Below are 22,293 nucleotides of genomic sequence, written 5' to 3' on the forward strand. Positions count from 1 at the left end.
GAAGCACAGGAACAAGAAAGCCATCAGCTGTGTCAAACCGATTCTAACTCTTGGTAGGAGCTCTATCTCATTTCCATAGAAGACCAAGAAGTTTTAGAGGGAAAGTCACATCAAAGGCACTGTGAACAGACTCCCTCCAGTGGCAGAATGTGTGTGGCCCAAGCAGTAACTGGCACTTGACTGGCTGCCCAGGCAGGCCCCTTAGAGCCTCACTCTGGGCAGAGCATTGTGTTGACACATGCCGGCCACTTGGTTTTGTCTTCACTAATATTCCCTGCTCCTTTGACCCACCTTGCTTTTCCTCTCACTCAAGTGAGTCTTCTCCCTGCTCGCTTTTTATTTATAAATCAGCTGCAGCAATCCCAGCATTTGATTCACTTGCTGCAAGCACAACACTCTAGTTTCTACATTGACTTCTCTGCCCTCAGGAAAAGTTTCAAAATTCAAGTTTCGCCTTGTTGAATATATCTCTTTCTTGGGTTTATTTTCAATGTATCTTAAATGTCTTCCTAAGAATCTCTTAATTCTTTATTAATCTCTTCAGTTATCTTATTACTGTGCTAAAATATATACCTAATATTTTAACTATTTAAAATAGTTTGTTACTGTTAGACTGTAATTACTGTAATAGCTCATGGAGTAGAATATGTTTATACATAAACATTTAAGGAAAAAATGTCAGCATTTGCAAAGACTGGAAGCAGAAGTATATGGCAAAGCAGGAACATCTGGGTTTAAATGTGCAGAGAGCTTTAGCATGCTCTGCTCCCTGGTGTCAGAATGCAGGGTATTGGCAGGGCAGAAGGATGCACAAGTACAGACCTCAGGACAGCATTCCAGGCAGTGTGGAATATGATCAGGAATAACTCAAACTCTAAGTCTGCAAAGCTGGAAATCAATTATCAGTGAGGAAAAATGAGGCAAAGTAAATGTTTCATGACATCTTGATAAGCTTCATTTTTTTAAACTTCAGATGTTGGGTCTCAGTTCTACATGCTCATCAAGAAGAGCCCCTCTGCTTCCTAGCCACTGTGTGGCTGGAATAGTACTGTGCACTGCTGTGCCACTGTTTCAGAGGGAATGCCGTAAGGGAATGCATGTTCCCTCTAGGGCCATCCTTTTCTTCGTTTGTTTTACTCTATAGTTCAGACTTTTTAACTGAATTGTCTTACTGAAAAGGAGTGTTTTATATACATATCTTTGAGAAGAAAATTAATGTTTGGAAAGTTTCCATCAGACATGTAGAATACCTATACTCTAGTGAGAGATGTTTTAGAATTATTAGTTGATAGCAACAAACAACTCTTTGCTGCTTTAAAGAAGATCGTGAAATAGAGGTACTTTTGCTCATCTATGTAAAGATAGTGTTGGAATCTTGGGAGGCATTTTAGGTGGATTACTATAAAGACAAAAAAGCATTTGAGCTAAGGCAGTTTAAATTCAACTTTAGGAAAGCGCTTGGAAGCATAGCATGTGTTCTTCAGTTGTGTTCCCTGAAGAGGAGTTCTAGAACAGAGAGAACAATTAGTCATGGGAAACACCCAGGTCACTAGGGAGACCAGAACTTCTGTGGAAGAAAGAAGTTTGGATTTGCCATCAGTTTTAGAGTGGTCTTTGAAGAGCTTTGTTGTATTTCTCTCCCCGACGAAAAAAGTGAACACAGTCTGGGGAAGGCCAAAGTTGAATCCCAAAGATGAACTAAGTCTGCAATCCAGGTTTGTTAAAAGATGTTAACAAGAGTCTGGTAGTTCAAAGTCACATCATAGCTATGATGGAACAAAGAGCATCTCAACTGCATCTGTAGCTAGTTTGCTGTTTTATGAACATTTGAACTGTGGTTGTGGTCCATTTACTAAGCTGCTCTGGGGAGTTCCTGTATACACAATATTGGCTACAGTGGTAGAGGCAACTTCTATGAATACATCTTTTTGTTTTGTTTTGTTTTCTACAGCACACAGGGGCTTGCTGCCTATTAATATCACAGAATTATAGCTTCATTCACTAGTCATCTGCCATTAAAGATGAGGCACACCTTTGGTTTTGATGAAAACTTGTCTTCCAGGAGTCGAAAGTTGATGAATTTCTCAGCCTTTAAAACTTTAAAAGTTACTGACTAAGACCAACAAGAACCAAGATAATCTTGCACATTTATTATGTGACCAGTTCCTGATGGCAGTATTTTATGTCTATGATGTAAACCACAAGTTAGTTATCATGGTCATTGAGCCAGATCCCCAAGCCTGCCACCTGTTGATATATGTAAAACCATACTGGAACACAGACATGCCTGTTTCATATAAATATAATAAATTTATGTTTATAAATTTAATTTTTCTATTAATTACATATTATCTATGGCTAGAGTGTTCTTAGAGAAGAGGTAACTGGCTGTCACAGAAACTGCATAATCTACAAACCCACAAGCCCTTTAAAATAGTTACTTTGTGACCATTTAAAGTATGCACTAACACCTACTATAAGACTGGTTGTGAACTAACCCCACTTGACAAGATAACGTTAAAGTTTGTGAAAGAAAATTGTAGACTGATTTGCTTTTGCATATTACCAAGGTTTTGAGATTATATACATTATACAGAGACCCATAGGAACTTAAATAATGCAGTTGTTAGTCTTGTATAGGGTTACTCTAAGATGGATGACCTTGTAGGTCCTGGAGTCTGAATTTAAGGAAGGAAGGTTTCTATATGCAGACATATCCAAGTGAACTTGTACTAATTCTAATACTAATATGCTTTCAAGTCCCTGAATACATGTTGATTTGTACTAATAAATAATATATACGATTTTTACATATATATCATATTCTTTATTCTAAACCATACTACTAAAGAGGAGTTGAGCCAGGCATGATGAAACATGTATTCATTGTGGAGTCATTGTAAAACTTGGGAAGTAGAGGCAAGAAGATCAGGAATTCAAGGTCAGCCTGAGCTACATGAGATCTAGTCTCAAAAAGAGTCAACGTCTTATCATTTTGTTGTCTATAGTCTTTTAACCGTGTATAGTAAAAGACTGAACAAATTTCCTACCTGCCATTACCTGATAAATGCAAGTTACTAACAATGAAAATGAAAACAAAAATGACAAAGGTGTCACCACACAAAAATCAACTAATATTCTTTTAAGTTTCTAAATGAGTGGCTCAGAGATTGACAGGTCACAGACCATCCTTAGTGGGTGGTCTAAGTAATACTAGAGGACAGTGCCATTTTGTTCTCTGGGGATTAATTTACCAACACTGATCTTAAGTAATTAATATGAGTCCTGCTTTGAGGCAAGAGAGATGGCGGCTCAGCATTACAGGCGCTTCTCGGGGACCCAGGTTTGTCTCAGCACTGACATGGTGGCTCACAACCCTTTAACTCCAGTTTCAGGGAATCCAAAACCTTCCCCTGCCCCTGCAGACACGGCGCACATGTACTTACACATAAAATAAAGATAAAACCTAAGAGAGTCCTACTGTTCTTCTACATGCTATTTTTTGTTATTTATTTGCATATGTGGTCCAACCTTAAGAGTTTATATTCAGAATAGGCAGAGGTAGAAGGAAGGCTCCTAGAGTACATATTTACTTGGATCCTGCATTCAAAGTAAGTCGAATAAAGTGGAGAAAGCGTGTTAACTCTGTTGTCAGTTTGGGAAGCAACGTTTTTCTGGATGTTAAAAGTAATATATCACAGGAGGAGAAGTAGAAGACAGGCATTTCTGATAGGGATGCGAGCAGGCTGGACGCATGTGTGTGTGTGAACTCATGCTCTCAGGGTACACTGGGTGTGGTGTTGCTGGGGGAAGGAAGTGTGCCTGGGATAGGAGAGTACACTAAAAGCTTCTTAGAGCTGGTTAACAAGTAACTTGTAATGCGTAATATACATATGTGTATATGTAATATATAATACATATTGTACATTGTATATGTATACTGTAAATGTATATTACATATTATATGTACATATATACAATATACTGCATATATACTATATATACATATATACTATATATACATATATATTAACCATGCATAACCTAATCGTTAAGTTCTAAGTATAAGTTTATCTTGTTAGTAGATAGCTACTCTCAAACTTTCTAATTGGTAGAGAACTTTATTTTTCACTGTATTATAGGTCTGAAATTCTGACTCAGATAAAAAGGAATGGCAAACTGATTAGCTTTTCTTTCACTGTATATTCTCCAAGTTTGCTAATCCAGACTCACTGAGAAATAGTAAAAGTCTCCCACACTTGAATTATAAAGGGTGGAGTGTTTCATCTGGAGGGAGGTGACAGTGTGTCCGTTTAGCTTTCATTCTGCATGTAATACATTTTATGAAAATCACATACTTACTGATCATATTATAAATGCTCATTCTTTAATGCTTTTCTTTCTTAAAATTTCATATTGCATGAATGTTGAATCTCAGCTTTAATATGCAGTTTATTACTGAAAAATTACTTCTATTTTATAAACCTGGAAATATTGTGGACATATTTTCAGATTGAGTCTTTTCAGCTTTCTAAAAGATTTAGATAAAATTGTTTTTCAAAGTTATTTACATTTGAAAGATAGTTATAAAAATTTTAGTTGATAAGATTTTTATTCCCTCTGAAATATTTACATTTTGTTTCACAGTGCTGAGCTAATGATTTTTGATATTTTGTCTATAATATTATAGTTAGCTTGTGGGGAAATCATCTACAATATAGAAGAACAGTTTATATGTGATTATCCAACACTTTTCAAATACCATAATGTCTAAGCCTTATCAATGACAATTACTTCTTTATGAAATCTGATGGCAGATTTACAAGAGCTGCCTTTCCCAATGTTTTTAACTTCATCTTCTCCTCCTAATATTTTGTCGCAACATTTCTTAGTATCTTATTGATGGGGCATTAATAATTGCCTTTGACATTAATTCTTTCTCCATCATGTGTGGCTTTACCATTTTAAATGTTTCAAAACCACACGTGGAACCCTGCCACATAATCCCCATTCTCATTACTAAATCCATAAAGATGTTAGCTAAACTCAGCATTTGAGTTTGCCAGGACTCTATTGAATGCCTTCTGTATTCTCTGCACTTGAAGACATGTATCAATATTGTTTAACTTTTTAAATAAGAGCTTATTTACTTAGCATATAGTTTGAAATACTAGAAATGTAAATTTAATATTTTTTTTAAAAAATCCATGGGTATCTCTTTTCTTATGTGATATGATGACTTAATTTTTAACACATTTTAATTATCTTATTTATAATAACTTCAGCCCCTATTTCGCTGCAAAGTTCTGGAATGGTCAGAGATCATATAATTGTTTTGCAAAATATTTTCATATAAAATCCAAGGACAATTTGTCAATTTTCATCACTATAGTGTAAATCCTGACCAAAAAAAATTAACTATACTTAGTTTTAGTAACAATTTCTGAAAGCTTTTATAGCAGATCTGTCTCATTTTTAAAGATAGCTGCCAGTGTGGCCAATGATAGCTGAAAAATTAGCTATGCTAAGTAACAACAATTTTTGACATTTTAAACTAAGTTGGTCTCAATATAACCATGTAAACTTGGTAAATGGTTCTTGAGTTGTTTTTGTTTTCTATCTAGAATACATCTTAATTTTTATAATTGCCCATGCTTCATATAGGTATTTTAAAAGATAGCTACTCCAGGCTTCATTTTTAGTACAATTGTAGGAGACTGAAGGCTATCTGATCACACTGTAAACCCCGAGATTGTGTTATTTACTGGGGGGAAAAATAACAGAAAACCCAAACTATTCCTAGTTGTAGTGTAGCTCAGTCCTAGCACACACATTTTATTCAAGAGTCTTCTGTTTCTTGTAAACATGATTAAGTCAAGTCATCCCATAGGTCAAGAGGTGGAGCAAGCAACCAATTGACAGGGAGTGAACATAGGGAAAAAATAGAGAGAGTAATAGGAGGCCAGGAGGATGGATAGAGACAGACAGACAGACAGACAGGAAGTAGAAGGGAGGGACGTTCAGTTTGAGAAGCATGAAAAAGGAAAGCTTCCTTTTGGGATGTCGGCTGAGGAGGGAAGTCAGCTGGGTGCCTTCTCTGCCTCTTGGAGCTAGCAGGCTTTCCCCCTAGCATCTGGCTCCCAAGTCTTTATTGGTAAAAATCAAATGTTTGAGATTTTGTTCAAAGCAACAGAGGACACAAAACTCATTCAGCTCTCTTAGCATGTTGAATTTTTCTGCTGAGAGGAAGGACCAAATAGAGACGCATGAACCTAGACTGAAAAGAACTAAATGCTGCATGCAAATACCCAAAGGATTTCAGAAATCCAGTGTGTATTTGTACATACTTGAATATAAACAACAGGGACAGAACCCCGTTTTTTTCAGTTGGTGTGTAATAGGCAAAGTTTTAATTTTTGATCTTTACTCCAAATCAGGTACTGCAGTCCAATTTGCTATTTGCTATTTGTGTCCCAGTTTTTAAAATAGCTTAAAATAATCACAAAGCTAAATGATGTTTGGTAATCCTTTAATCATCCCTGTACTAAAAAAGTTTAAATCTCTTGTCAGTGAGAGTCTCAAAATGTATCCCCTGGAGGGCCTACCTGAACACAGCTCTTAGGCCCCATTTTCTGAGTTTGTGATTGATTAGGGCTGGGGTGGAGCCCAGTAATTTGGTTTTTCTAACAAGTTTCCAGATGAACTACTCTTAGCAATCTAGGGTCTATACCCAGAGAATCAGCGCTCTGAGAAACCTGATCAAATGGTTTTTTAGGCTGGGGAACTGTGTTAACCCATGGTCCATTGTCCAGAGAAAGTACCAGAACCAGAGGAATTTGTAAAGAAACCAGGTTTATTTATATCGCAGATTGCATGACTGAAACCTTAGATAGTATGATGCTGAATCTGGTACATGTTCCCCTGGCTTTCTTACCTCATGGCACACGGCATCTTGAAAGGAGACTGGGTTGGGGGACTGTCACATGGCAAGATAAGAAGTCATGAAGAAACCAGGGAGGTCTTTATAACAACCCTCTTATAAGAACTAACCAGGGCCTAGAAGTCCTTTAATCTCTCCTGGAGAAGTGACCCTTGTGACCTAAATGACCTCTCACTAAGTCCCACCTCTTAAGAAGTCCCATCATGCCTTTTACATTTGTTTATATATTTGTTTTTGTGAGTGTAAGCATATGTAGGTGTTTGTGTGAAGGTCAGAGGACAGCTTATGAGAATTGGTTCCCTCCTTTTGTCATATGGATCCAGAAGATAGAACTTCAGGTCCTCAGCCTTGATGGCAAGTGAACTTAGCCACCTAGCAATCTGATTGGTTCCAACTTCACTGAGTACTGCTGCACTCCCAACACATGAACCCTTAGGGGACAAACTACACTCAAACCTTTGGGAAGAAGAGTCTGTGCATACTTGGGTTTTAGGAACTACTCTGGCATCCAGTGACCAGTGAACTCACACTTATATCCCATTTTTAAAGAGTAGGTTGTCAATGTATTTGAAATCAGCAGTAGGGTCAAGTCCCCTGTGATATGACATGTCCCTAGTCCCAGCACTCAAGAAGCACAGACTGATGGATCTCTAAGTTTGGACATAGCAATTCCAGGCTTGCCTGTGAGTCCTTTTAGTAATCCAGGGTCTACACCTGGAGAAGCAACGGTCTGAGAAGCATGACCAAATGGTTTCTTAGGCTGGGAAACTATATTAACCCATGGTCCATTGTCCAGAGAAAGTACCAGAGCCAGGGGGATTTGTATTCCCTCCAAAAGAGTGCTATAGTTAGTCAACATTTGAGGTAAACATCTGTGTTTTGTGATTATACTGACAGGATGGTATATGAAATAAAAGATGATGATTAATGTGCTAGATTGGGGGTTGGATATCTTTTGATGCAAGTAAATAAGATTGGAATGGTTAAGTGAAGGAAATCTGAAAGAATAAACTTAGTAATAATTTGAAGTATCTGTGTACTTAACCCCCCCCCAAAAAAAACAAAACAATCTGGAAATAGTCAATGTTGATAATTCAGCATGGAAGTGACAGGAGAGGAAGCTGGTATTTAGTTGGTTGGTTGATTTGTAATCTAAAAACTTTTGGTATAGTTCCTTTTAGAAAAGGTATTGCTATGGAATGGTCAACATGGAAACAATGATCTAAGCCCTTGTAACACAGAGATTTCTCTACTTTTAAATGGTAAGTTTTTCGTGTTTACTATGGAAGACACTAGAATTTTTCTTTTCTTTTTCTTTTTCTTTTCTTTCTTTTTTTTTTTTTTTGTCTCTTAGCAATATAGTCTGCTGAAGCAAATATCAATTCTTAAAACAATTGAAATGTTTGACCTTAGATTCGCAGAAAAATAATGCTACTGGAAGCTAAAGGGAAACTAAGATATTTGCCAAAGCTATTTTCTGAGTTCCTATTTGAACATATATTTCTTTGTTTTTAAATGCGCATTGGTGTTTTGCTTGCATGTGTGTCTGTGTGAAGGCATCAGATGCCCCTGGAACTGAATTTACAGACAGCTGTGAACTGCTGTGTGGTTGCTGGGATATCTCTGGCTCCCTTCAATATATCCTTTGGACCTCAAGCTCTCAATTTGAGGGTTCAGTTGGGTATTTGTTTAGTCTACTGTCTTTTTACACTTAGATTTTGTTCTTACAAATGATTTTAAAATAAACCTTTTACTTTATTTAACAAGCATCTTTTTGCATAACATTTTGTATGTCATGATTGGGCATTTGGATCTATTGTTATACATTGTCTTCTGGTGCAACTTGCCTTTTCTGGGACTTAAACTTTAAAACTTTAAAACTTTAATAGACCTTTCAAAGTTATTTTTAGTAATTACCACCGCCCCCCCCCCAAAAGGTAGTTCAATTGAGCAGAAACTATTGATTTTGGAAACTAATATTTAAACCACTTGCTTTGCTAAAAGCTTTGCTCATGAAATTCTAATGACACAATTTACAGCAATAAGACTTGAACTTGGAATAATGATAAATAAATAATCAGATACAGTGCAGTGCAGCAGCTTCCAGCAGCAGAACGTGCCTTGTGTGGGATGTCGATGTGTCCTTCACCTCTGTGCACACACTTTGCAGCTTCACAAGCACTTGGTAGGAGTTTCATCTGGATCAGCTGGTGAGCCTTTCCTCAGACCTCTCTGCCACAGTCTATAGACATTTGTCCAGACTTCTTTGCCTGTGCTTTAATACTTTTCTGGTCTTAATTTTCTGACATGAAAAGACCTCTTAAGACTCATTATCATGAGATATTTTAGTCGCAATAGTATATGTCTTTCTACATGTATATCCATGCTGTTTATACAGATCATTTGTATCTTATTTTCATTGTACTTTAAAATGCAGATGTACTGTAAGGTCATATATCCAAAACATAAACTTATAAAATATAGTAATGATGGAACAGTTATTTTTCCCTAAAATTGTATTCTCTCTCATTGCTTGTGAAGAATTTGGCAGAAATGCAAAATGACAATGAAATGGAATGCCAGCTAGTTACTAATGCCTAATACCAGTCACTTGTTCTCTAGTATTAAAAAAAAAAAAAAAACTCTATGGGATTTGGCCCCTGCCTCTTACCCCCCAGCCTTATTTCTTACCATTCTTCTTAATTTTTTTAACTAATATTTTTTGCATTTCGTTTAATAGTCCAGTGTCATTTTTAAAAGTTTGAGAATATTTATAGAAAACTCTTATTTAAAAGATCATTGGGGGTGGGGATGGAGTGATGACTCAGAGGTTAAGAGTGCTTGCTGCTTCTTCAGAGGACCATAGTTCAGTTCCCAACACCCACATTGCGCATGTCTTAACTACATGTAACTTCAGCTACAGGGGATATTACCCTCTCTTCTGACCTTGCTGAGCAGATGCATTCATACAAAAATAAAGTTTTTTTTAAAAGATAGTTTTGAATCTAGCTAAGTATGGTTTTGTACACTTTTAATCTCAAGACTCATAAGGTTTAGGTAAGAGGATCCTGAAGTTAAGGCCATTGTGGGCTCACTGGCAGGTTCTAGGCCAGCCCAAGCTACACAGTGAGATCCTATATACCTGTGAATAAATAAATTGACGGATGATTGTTTTTATGTTAGAAAACCGACTGAAGCATGAGAAGAAATGGATATTTTTAAAGAGCACTGGAATAAAGCATTGTAAGAACATAGCCTTCATGTAGGAAAAAAATGAGATTCTAGAAAAATAATCAAAGATTATTAACAGGCATTAGTTGTTGAAGTACAAATTTTAGGGATGGTTTAGCTCAGTAGATATTAGAGCTATTTGCTATAGGACAGAATACTGGGTTTGGGAGTAATTTGGAGAAAAACAATTAAATGCTGTGTTTCAGATGCTGTTAGATTTGAGGTGTCTTTGAAGAACAACATGAAATGTAGCGAATGGCTATCACACTGCATGTCTATCAGGTGTGAAGGTTTGTGGTTCACTCGGAAGTGTAGCATTCATCAGGACAGAGTCTTTAGAAGACCCCTGAAACACACTAAGTTTCAGTGTGACAAAGTTCTTAAGCATGGGAAGGAGTAGGTACTGGGGGGGGGGGGGGAATCTCATGTATCACTTACCTAATTCTAAAACAATCAATGCCCTGAGGCCCATGTGACCAAGGAGGCTACCAAGAGAAAAGCATACACGTTTACCGAGTAAATAGTTAGTATGACAAAGGGCTTTTAGAAATGACAGCATAAGAAAACAGAGAAAGCTATGTGTACTTTATACTCAGTGTGATGAAGAAATAAATCACTGTAGAGGACAAGGGGAGTAGCAGGTGACCCACAGTGACATTTGGTTGTTCAGATTCTTCTCTGGGTCTTCAGAGATAATGACATTCTTTCCTTCTAGATATAGGGAAGATAGTTCAGGAATGAGTCTTATAACCTACTTTGGAAGAATGTCGGAATTTTTCATGCTGCCTGAAGAAACTTCAGATGTTTTCTCCAGTGCAAGTGTGCAGGAAGGAGCGTGTCCTAAGCCCCGTCAGAGGACAGTCAGGGGACCGAGGAGGAGCTGTGGCTGCCATCTGACAAGAGGATATTTGCTGGAGTTCTAGAGACTGAAACTAAATTTGACTGAGCTTAAGAGTCAGTAAGAGTTAAGGAAAAAGGCAAATGTCCTGGAAAATTCGGTTATAAAGGGAAACAGCTTATCTGGAAAAAAGTGTGTAGCAGTAAGGGTTTAAATTTTGCATATAGACACATATGCATATTTCTAGACTGTGATACACATTTTGAAAGCATGGACCAAGTGTCTCATAATCTCATCTCCAATCCTCTTGTACTGATGAATAACCAACAAATATACATGTCTGTTGACTGTAAGTCACAACCTTCTGTCAGCATAAATGGTTTGATGCTTTACATCTGAAGTAACCCACTTCAGCCAGCATGAAAAATTCCGACATTCTTCCAAAGTAGGTTATAAGACTCATTCCTGAACTATCTTCCCTATATCTAGAAGGAAAGAATGTCATTATCTCTGAAGACCCAGAGAAGAATCTGAACTTTACCAATGAGAGTAAGACTAGCTTCAAAAATGTATATATGTACTATTACAGTTTTTTAAAGATTTATTTATTTATTATATGTAAGTACACTGTCACTATCTTCATACACACCAGAAGAGTGTGTCAGATCTTGTTATGAGTGGTTGTAAGCCACCATGTGGTTGCTGGGATTTGAACTCAGGACCTTTGGAAGAGCAGTCCGTGCTCTAAACTGCTGAGCCATCTCTCCATCCCCTACTATTACAGTTTTAAAGTTACATGTTTGGATATTATATTGACAAGGGGTCGACTTGTGATGGTTAATCTCAACTGTCAGCTGGCCTGCATTTAGAGTCACTTAGAAGACAGATTTCTGGACTGTCTGTGAGGACTTCTTCAGAGAGGTTTAATTGAGTAAGTGGAGGCTAGTGCTAAATGCGGGTCTCTCGTGCAAGGGTCCAGAACCTGGGACTGAATGGGAGGGAGGAAAGAGAAAGCCTGTTGAGCACCAGCACCAGCACCAGCACCAGCACCAGCACCAGCACCAGCTGCTTTCGGACTGTGGGTGGGCACAGTGCCTCATGCTCCCACTGCTCTGCCTCTCCCAGCATGTTAGACTGTGTGTCCTCAAACAGTGAGCCAAAAATAAATCCTCGTCCTTCCTCTCCGAGTTGCATGTTAGGTGTTTGGTCACAGCGAATAGGAAAGTAATGTACAGATTTACTTAGCAAGAACTACATTTGCCTGTAGTTGTCAGGCAATAATACACTGTAGTGCCTTCTACAAAAACACATTATCGCCTGTATTTGTTTTGAAACCGAGACACCTTTTAGCTATCAAGTATGAAGGGAATTTGAAATGATACGGGAAATGAACCATCTGTTCCTGTTGGGGAAGGTAGATGCACTGAGCTTATCAACTTCATGACAGCTCTCTGAGCACAGCCTCATTTTTAAGGGAAAACACATCAGAGTGCAGTAGATTGTCTTGTTTACAAGCTTGCACAGAGAAAATTGGAAAAATATAAAAATACCGAAGTAATTTGTCAATAACAGCACTTAAATATTTTAAGGTGCAAGTTTAATTTTTTTCTAGGGCATAAAGATGTCCATCTTCATTTTCTCTGTAGCAGACAGTGTGGTTTTTACTTGAAGAAGCACCTTCCCTTGGAGGGTCTCAGGTGTTTCTGTGCCTTCTGGTCTCTGTGGTTAGTATACTGCTATTGTATACTGCATTTTAAAACACTTTATATATAATTATCTCATAAGAGAAGGGTAAATATGGAAAACAAATACCCAAAATGGAGTATACACTAAATTATCTTTTAAAATTATTTAATTAAAAATATTCTTAAATACACCCATAAGAATTCATAATGAGAAAGTAAAAAGGAGAGAATGTAAGTCAGGTTTCCCTAGATAAATATAATAGCATTGCACCATGCCTGTCTCATTTGAAAATTAGTTCTTTTAAAACATTTAGTCCTCTCTACCCAGGAACCCAGGTATGTTGCCAATGTCAACTTTCAACTAAGAGAAAACTTACATTCTGTTCAGTCATTGTTAAGTTACAGTTGATAAACCAAAAAAATAAATTATTATTATTATTAATAACAACAACAATAATAATAATAACAACAATAACAATACAAAAAAGTTCTAGCATTAACTTATGTCTCCTTGAAATTAATCTCATTTGTGTAGATACCAGTAGTCTGTGTCATACAAGTCCCTTGGCTAAGGACTGTTGGTTAACTAGCTGGTCACTTACTGTGTTGGAATTGCATATTTGTGGTATTGTTATAGGTATCAATGGATCCAGGTTTTATGGTGTGTCAAGTTATTGCAATATTGAGTGCCTTGAGAAAAACAGCATAATATTTTGAATATAAGAAATACAAGTCAGGATCTCTTAAAATGTAAGCTTCATTGGCTTCCTGGTCAGTTTACCTGTCCTGGTGTAGGGAAAATACTTCTCTTCAATTTTAAGGCAAATCATTTGAACACAAATAATCTAAGTAATCTCAAATCATAGGCTTAAAGGTAACAGAGATACCGGATCTCAATCTCTGATTCTAAAACCAACACAATATGGGAGAGTTGGGTACAGTAGAAGGCTCTGGCCTGTCTGTTTTAGGTACTGTCGATGCCAGAGGAGCTGAGAGACACACTTTCTGGAGTCCTGGTAATTTTCAGGCAAGCAGGGCATATGAGCGGTGTTAAAGAACAGTCAAGAACAGCAGGAAGGGCTGAGGGGATGGCGGGTGGGAAAAGCACCTTTACAGCACAAGGATGAGGACTAGAGTTTGGGTCCCCAATACCCGATGTCATTGTGAATCTCAGAGGAAGACACATAAATACCAGGTAGATGCAGAGGTCAGCCTGTAATGTCAGCCTCAGGAGGCAGAGGCAGAGGATCCCTGGAATAAGACTAGCCCAGTCAGCAGGCTCTGGGTTCAAGCGAGAGTTCCTGCATCAGTGTGTAAGGTGGGACATGGTAAGGAAGACACTTGACATCAACTTCTGGTCATAATGGGCAATCTACGTTTCAGAGTATATGAAACAATTTGGCTAAGGCTACACAACATTCCAGTGAGAGACTGTCTGGTTGATACTCAATGAACTGAACTTTTCCAAGGAAATAATGACAAAAGAATCCTGAATACAAGGATATTTAATCATGAGGTAGTAGAAAATACATCCAACAAATAAACATTAAAAGTTCAAGAAAACTCAGGGGCTGGAGAGAAGACTCAGTAGTTATGAGCACTGGCTGCTCTTCCAGGAGACCCAGGTTCAGTTACCAGCACCCACGTGGCTCAGCTCACAATCATTAAAACCCCAATTCCAGGGGTCCACTACTTTATCCTGGCCCACGTGGGCACCACATGTATGCATAGAAATACATACAGACAATTTTTTTAAGTTCGAGAAAACTAAGCTTGACAAAATATGGTAATCCTAATGATTCATATATCAGAACTAGAAGTGACTTTACATTCTCATGCAAACCATTTCTAGTCTATAGATTAAGGAGAGTGATTGGTATAGGATTTTTTTTTCCAGAATGCAATCAGTTCTAGAGCAGGTAAGGCAGACAGCTGGAGGTGGTTTGATGGTTATAAGCCCACACTTGAAATGCTCCAGCAGTTGGTTTGAAATCATGGCTTTTATACCAGTTGTTAGGCATTGAGCACATTATGAGACATCTTTGGATGTACCCTGTCCCCTCATTTGTTAGGATCGAGATGATACTGATACTTGTCATAAACTTCCCTAAGAATTGAAAACACAGCTGGATAGATGGCTTATTAGTTAGGAGCCCTTGCTGTTCTTACCAAGGACCTGGTTCTTTTCTCAACACCCACAAAAGGTAGCTCATGACTACACATAAAACAATTCTAGGAGATTTAATGCCCTCTTCTGGCCTCGATAGGCACATGATCACGTGTTATATGCTTACACACACACACACACACACACACACACACACACATATTTAAAAAAAGAAAAGATAATATATGTTAAGGATTTAGAAATATGTCTTGCTAGTGTAAGTGCTTATAAGATTTTCTATCACTTAAGTTCTGGTCTGACGCTATATGATGCTATATTTACTATTATCTATAGTGGTTAACTGGGGCCTTATTGGCACCTTAGTTTGCCTACATAGTGGGAGAGCCTTAGCTAGAATCACCAGCTGGTTTTTTTATAATCATATCAAATGATCTGTTTTATAACAAATATCTGCTGAACTTTAGAAAAACTGTTCCTGTTTCATGTTAGCATCTGTCAGAGGCTTTCCAGTTGTACACACTGGAATGGTTTTTAATACTTTTGAGCTATGACACCAGTTGAAAGGAGATCACATCATCTTAAAAATATACTTAACAATATGATCTTCTGTCATTTGTGGTTTTGCTTTTATAAGGAAAGGTTACAAACATTTTATTCCTTTGGCCCATCTATACATATATTTTTAGTTATCTCACTTCAAGGGAGGTGGTAGAGAAGTCTTTATATATATATATATATATATATATATATATATATGATTTCATATATATGTGAGTGGGTACATGCACATGCATTTTTGCTTGTTGCATGTTTACTGTTCCTCAGTTTGACTTTAGGGACATTGATCCAAATCTGTTTTAAAACTCATTAGATAATGTAACTTAGACTCTGACAGCAGATACTGCTATTAGTAATGAGTTTGTGAATAGGAATATGAAGTAATAATTTTGTACTATTTCATGTTTTCTTGAAACCAGAAATTTATGATACTCCTATGGACTGGAAAATCCAGTGTTGTATATGAAGGATAGTCGGCCCTGCAGGGTTAACAGGGTTTGCAGGGACAGTGGGTCATAAAAGCTTGACATCCTAAAACCAAGGAGCAGAACATACTAAATACACTCAACTTCTTTCCAGTGCTGGTTCTAGGGCATCTGAGTTTGAAGAGAGTCATGCTCTCCTACTTTGACCCCATAGGTTACCATCACAGGAAGGAGAAAAAAGATTTTACTGAAATTCAGGTGTCACGGTATTCCCTGTTGAACTGTTTACTAAGACTGTGACCACTGGCTTTCCATGTCCTCCACTGTGAATCCTAACCCAGCAGGAATGGTGACTATGACCCAGTGCTAGGGTTTATGATTTATGGTTTTGAGAATTAAAATGGGGATTAAATGTTGTTTGAATCATAACTACTGTATGCATGCTCCTCAAAAACATATTACTTATTTGGGTATAAAACTATTGTTAGAAGTACAGTTAATTAGAGGCTTTGGAAGCCTAGATGGAAAGAAAACTGCTTTTTTGAAGAATGGCTTGAATGTTAGGTGTATAGAAAAGAACAATAAAATGTGACATATATGCAAATAAGGCTCAAGCCTTCCTTCTTGTGTGTTAGCAAGCAGCAACACAAACTCTGAGCTGAAAGCGAACCTTAAAGACCGCGCTCTGAGATGTGGGATTCCCGTAGCAGAGAACAAAGGGTGAAGTGTGTTTGAGAGAGATACATGGAACTAAGTTTTAATTCATGCATAGATATTACATCAAAACTAAAAACAGAAGTCTCTTTTAACATGGATTTACTAAAAACGTACTTAGATATATATGAACACTAACAAATGTCAACAAAAAGAACTTCCAAAAAATAAATCATTAACGACTACTAAAGGTATTGGCAGTTTACCATGTGTTAACAGTTATATATTAATTAGAAGGAGAGTAGTATTAATCATTTGCTTTTATGTGAGTGTGAGCTAACCTTGATTGTCTAATTCAGGCCAAGAACTTAGTTTTTCATATGTGGGTTGTTACCTCTTTCTATTCTGGCTGGCCAATGAAGAAACAGCCTAGAGGATTGGAAGATACTTGCTCAAGGTCACATCTCTAAGACTGCCTGACCTATAGGCACGCATTTAACCATCTTGCCATTTAACCAATCTGTAGTTAATAGTTGTGCCCTTCTACAAGTGAGATTCAGCGTTTGGCACAGGAAAACAGCTTAGACATTAGCATAATGGAACTATGTAATCTGTAATGACTGATTAGAAGTATCACAACAAATATCCAACTGAAAATGCAAATTTGAAGGCCACATTGTCCTTTGCCTTGTTTGTGAGGTCTGAGCATGTGCCCCCTTAACCTCCGCCCGGTCCTGCTTCTCAGCTGCTTTCCCCCACAGTGCTAGAACTCATGCATGTCCCTTACAGAACGACATGTCCTCTTTGGCTGCTGCCCGCTTATTTTTCTTTAAGGTAAAAGAAGAATTCAAAAGAAGAGATAGATAGATAGATAGATAGATAGATAGATAGATAGATAGATAGGTGTGTGTATGTAGTGTGTATGTAGTATGTATGTATATTCTGACAAGGTAGGCATTATATAACTGAAAATAGGAAATGAAGAATGCAAATCAAGCTCCTTGATGATTAGTGGGAAGACTTAACAAATGGCCTAGGAAAAAAAGAAATTAAGTGTATTTTGAGAACAAACACAGGGATAACCATGAGTAAAAAAAAATAACATTCCCTAAATATTAAAAGAAATTTAAAGAAAACAAGCAAAGGTGTAACACAAACGGCAGGTAGATGCAAAACAACACACACACAGTCTGTGACAGATTTGTGGAGAAGTAAGATAACTGTGAGTCCCACAGTGCAGAGCATGCTCAGTTCACCTAGGAACTTACAACTCACTTTCAGCTCTGAGAATGTGGTAGAGAGATCCTTAAAATAGTCATTTAGAAGTCTAAAGATATATAGCAGAAAAATGCACAGAAAGATAAGAAATAGGAAAGTAGGTGTTGCATTCCTGTCAGTTCGATACTACTTCAAGCTAGAAGGACAAAGGACAATGTTAAATGTTATGACATAACTCATGACTAATAGAGAATCATACAGGGCCTCCTAAAGCAAATAACCCAAACATCCACTTTTAAAAGCAGCAGCTCCTGATGGACGGTGGTTCAGGGATGCTGCCATTAGAGAATAGCCTGATACCAATAAAGGATTTAAGATGGCACTTTTGGTACAGGATATATGTAGTGCATACAAGTAAGGAAGTGTACCAACAGTGTGACTTAGAATTCAGAACCGCCAGCCAACTTGTCTGTATCCAGCCTCGCACTTCCATGCCTCCCTAGCAGAGAATGAGCCCTCGAGCAACACTCATAGAAATAGACGGTGCCAACTAAGGCATCGCACACAACACATGCAGTCATATGCAGTCAAAAGAACCAGAAATTAAGATTGAAAGATATGCTCTCACCTTTGGGGGAAAACAGCAACTTCTGTTAGTCATGCATGGGTGTAAGAGGAAGAAAAAAAATTATAGAATGTCTCTGAAAATACAGGAAAAGACCATTGATCAGAACATACAGGGTATGCTTAAAGTACTGGTCAAGGAAAAATCATCTGTAAATAGTTAAAGAACGCAAGAGTGAGACAGCAGAAGCAAATATGAATTCAGTGTTCATCCTGAGACCAGGCTGTTAGATTACAAAAATAGTAGGTCAGAAGGGAAAGTAAAGATAAAGGCAAAAATTGAAAAGAGAAAAACTAAGCCTCATTAATACAATATTCAGAGCCCATTTTTCTAAAACCAGTAAAAAATGCTAATTAAAAATGAAAACAAATGTCCAAGTTGTTGATGGGGCAAATAGCCACTTAAATTTCAAGGCACTTTTAAAACTTGAAACATCCTTGCATACTTCAAATACTTTAAAGACCATTGGTTAGATAAATGCTGTATTAGGAAAATAAAATATGTGCAGCACATTTGCTTAGTTTTGTTAAAAACTAAACAAATAACTGCAGAACACAGATTGATAATGTGATTGGTTAATGCCTAATGGGGTGGACCTGCAGCATGGACAGATGCTCTCCTCACCAGGGATGTCAGGAAGAGAGAGAGAGGGACAGAGAGAAACAGAGAAAGAGACAGACAGACAGAAAGACATGGACTGACTAAATCCCATTGCAAACATGTCATTTAATTAAATAGACTTACTTTTAAATACACTAGTATTCACCAGCAAAATGTTAGTAATGAGTCCTTATTTATTAAATACTTTATCAAGACAGACCTAGTCTTATTTTAAGTAAATCTGCAATGTTATGGGACGTAGCCCATTTCTACTATGAGAGGAGAAAGTACTTGGGAATAGGAAGGGAATAGAAAGATCTGAAAGTTGAGTTGCCTTGATATCTGGATCTTTCCTGTGTGTTACTTATCCCTTGCCTTCTTCCTGTCAATTATTAGTAGAATTTTCCATGCAGTATTTCTGGTCTCCATGAGCAGGTTTGAACAGTTCATTTCAAATATGATACCAGCTGTCCCCAGGGGCTAGCTTTAAACAGGAGCATAGAAGTAGGACTTTCCCTGAGTATTGTTCTTTGAAACTATATTGTGTCTTCAACAAAAAGCAAAGAAAAACTATGTTTAATATTTTTTTAAGGAAATATACTTGATTGTTAGTGCAGTTTTAAATATCAAAGCATCCAGAAAAGCTGAAGTACAAGGTCAGCACTGCTCCTTAGCACGACATACTGATTTAATGTAGCGCCACACTTAAGCATGTACATGATTTTATTAGCATTGTTTATTGGGAAACTATTTTGAGTTAGCTTGGTTCAGATCTGCAAAGTACTATTTTTGACTATTTAGCTTTGACTAAAGATAAAACTATTACCAGTGTTGAAGTAGCAGTACATTTGCTTCCTTTAATGAGATGAACTGCAGTTCAGAAGTTCCTTGTATGTTGAACAAATAAACACATTATGAATAAGTAAAACCATTTTCTGGCTGTTGAGATTATGATAGAGGTTCTAAGGAGGAGTGTTGCTGTGTGCTTTTGGATTAGAACTGGCTGGCGTATGAGTATACACACTGATGCTGTCATGTGTTAATACATGAATGTAGATATTATTGGTCACATGCATGGGTTTCTGGCTCTCCTAGCTATTCAGAGGCCCTAGAAACAGGCACATTTAACAGAGCTAATCACAACGACAACTTAGGTTTTATTCTTTGTCTGTGAATCTCTGAACCATAGCGCTCTGAGAAGTGATTGATGTCAGTTCTTCCACAGAAACGTAGAACATGGGCTAGGAATAGCTTGTTGATAGAAGAACATAAGAAAACACTTGATTAAGTAGTTAGTTGGATGCATGCCCTTTTGAAAGAAGTGCAGAGCCTTCTGCTGGCTGCATGGAAGGCAAGTTGAGTAAGGAAATGAACAATGGTAGCAACAGATTGTCTTAATCCACTCCTGCTGCTCTAACACAGTTCCTGAAGCTGGGTATTTTGTAGGAATGTAGTGCTCATAGTGTGAGAGGATAAAGTATAAAAGCAAGGGGCCAGCAGGTCAAGGCTGCTAGAGCGTCTTTCTGGTTTAAGACGGCCCTTTGTTGTTGTACCGTTCCAAAGGTATACATACCGTATGTAGTCTAACTCCACCAAGATGCAAAGGCTAACTGTAGGAAAAATGACAGGCTGGAAAGGCTGTGGTAAGAGTCCACATGCACTGCTGGAGAAGCTGTAAAGTGGTGTAGCTTCTTTGGTAAACTAGTCTTCTGGTTCCTTAATAAGTGAGGGTTAGTATCTGATCTTCTAATCCCTCCCACCTCTGGGGATACACACAAGAGAATCCAATGTGTGTGCACACCAAGACTCATACACAACTGTGCATAGCATCAGCATCTGTGAAAGGTACAAAGGTGAAGCAGCTTTTTTACCATTGGCTGCTCGAGACATAAATGAAAGGGGGTCCATCTATACCACAGAGCCCCATGCAGCAGGGAAAATAAAGTAAATATAAAGTAATATAGATGAACCTGGGAAGTATTATGTTGCTTGAAAGAAGGTGATAATGGAGGACCGTGTTGTGCAGAAGAGATCATCTGCAAAGACACAAGGCAGAGTAGTGACTGTCTAGTACTGAGGGAGTGGGGCATGGGTGTAGCTAAGGATGGGATGATAATATGAGTGGGTTCCCTCTTATATTAAATAAATGGTCTGTGCTTAATTTGGGCATCCGTGTACAAATATATAAGGCACTTTAAGCTCAGCAAGTAAGTCATATGTAAATATTCCTAGGCATAATCTGCCAATGTTTTTATCCTGCACGTCAATAAATGCTGTTGTTAGGAACTGCTTGTGATTTTTTAAAGTAGGATTCATGTTTGGATCGATAAAATGTATGAAACCATGTATTTGCTCAGTGTTCAGTATTTCTAATTAGCACAGTAGCCCTATGCATGTTAGAATCGTCTAACATTAAAATATTATGGCTAGACTTACTATTTTTTGTGTGCATATAATGTATTGCTTGCACGCATGCTTGGTGCTCACAGAGGCTGGGAGCAAATCCCCTGGAATTGGAATATAGATGGTTGTGAAGTGCAGAAGTGCATGCTGGGTTCTCTGCAAGAGTGGTGTGCACACTTAATGAAGGGACCATCACTCCAGCCCCCAGAATTACTCTCAAAGGCCTGTCTTACTGAGGAGGGAAAGCTGACTGTGGATGCACACTTGACAGAACTGGGAGTGATTGGGTGGTTACTGCATGATGGGGGTGTTTGCCCACTCTCGTTCTGTCTGTTTTTCCAGGCAAAATCTTTTTCTGTCACTTAGCTCAGAATCTCAGAAAGTGCTCCATGATGCTCCGTGATGTATGAGGAGGAAGAAAGTTAGCCTAATTCTTAACGTATCCTAAGCAAGTAAGACAGCTGCACAAAGGCAGTTGGTCATTCTAGAACTGGGGCTCAGAGGAATAGCTTTAAACTACAGATTTTTGACATAATAAAAGCTTTGTAATGTCCTTAGGGGAAAAATAGCATTTAATCACACATCTCCACGTTTTAATTCGGTTTTTCTCACATTTTAACAACAAAAAATGTTTTTCATGAGATATGTATCAATTATTCATCACATTTAGCTGCATAAGATAAATTGCCAAAGCTGAAATGGCAGATACACCTGTTTTCTCTTTTGGTCCTTGAGCTATTCTGTTGTGCTGTTAGGAAGGTGGTAATGATTTCTCCAGTGAACGTGTAGAGATGATTCTTCACAGTTTTAATGAGTTCAGTCAGCATGGCACGCAGCTTTTGTCTTTAGTCTTGTTTATTACTTCAGCTCTCAAAATTGAATTCATCAAGGCATCATAGAGAAATGATTACCACAGACACCCTTGGCAGAGTAAACGAGTAGACATTAGTGTTAGTTGAACATAGTAATGCCTTTGTGCACTGTTGTT

At 37.7% G+C, this 22,293-nt stretch overlaps 1 protein-coding gene across 1 annotated transcript in view; it reads left to right on the forward strand.

Annotated features, from left to right (window-relative positions):
- The window catches only part of Phyhipl (phytanoyl-CoA 2-hydroxylase interacting protein like), a 39,400-nt gene that overhangs the window by 4,964 nt on the left and 12,143 nt on the right, over positions 1–22,293 (forward strand). The gene's annotated exons all lie outside the window — the stretch shown is intronic.

The sequence above is a fragment of the Apodemus sylvaticus genome, chromosome 19 (assembly GCF_947179515.1).
Source record: "Apodemus sylvaticus chromosome 19, mApoSyl1.1, whole genome shotgun sequence".
NCBI classification, from domain to species: Eukaryota; Metazoa; Chordata; class Mammalia; order Rodentia; family Muridae; genus Apodemus; species Apodemus sylvaticus.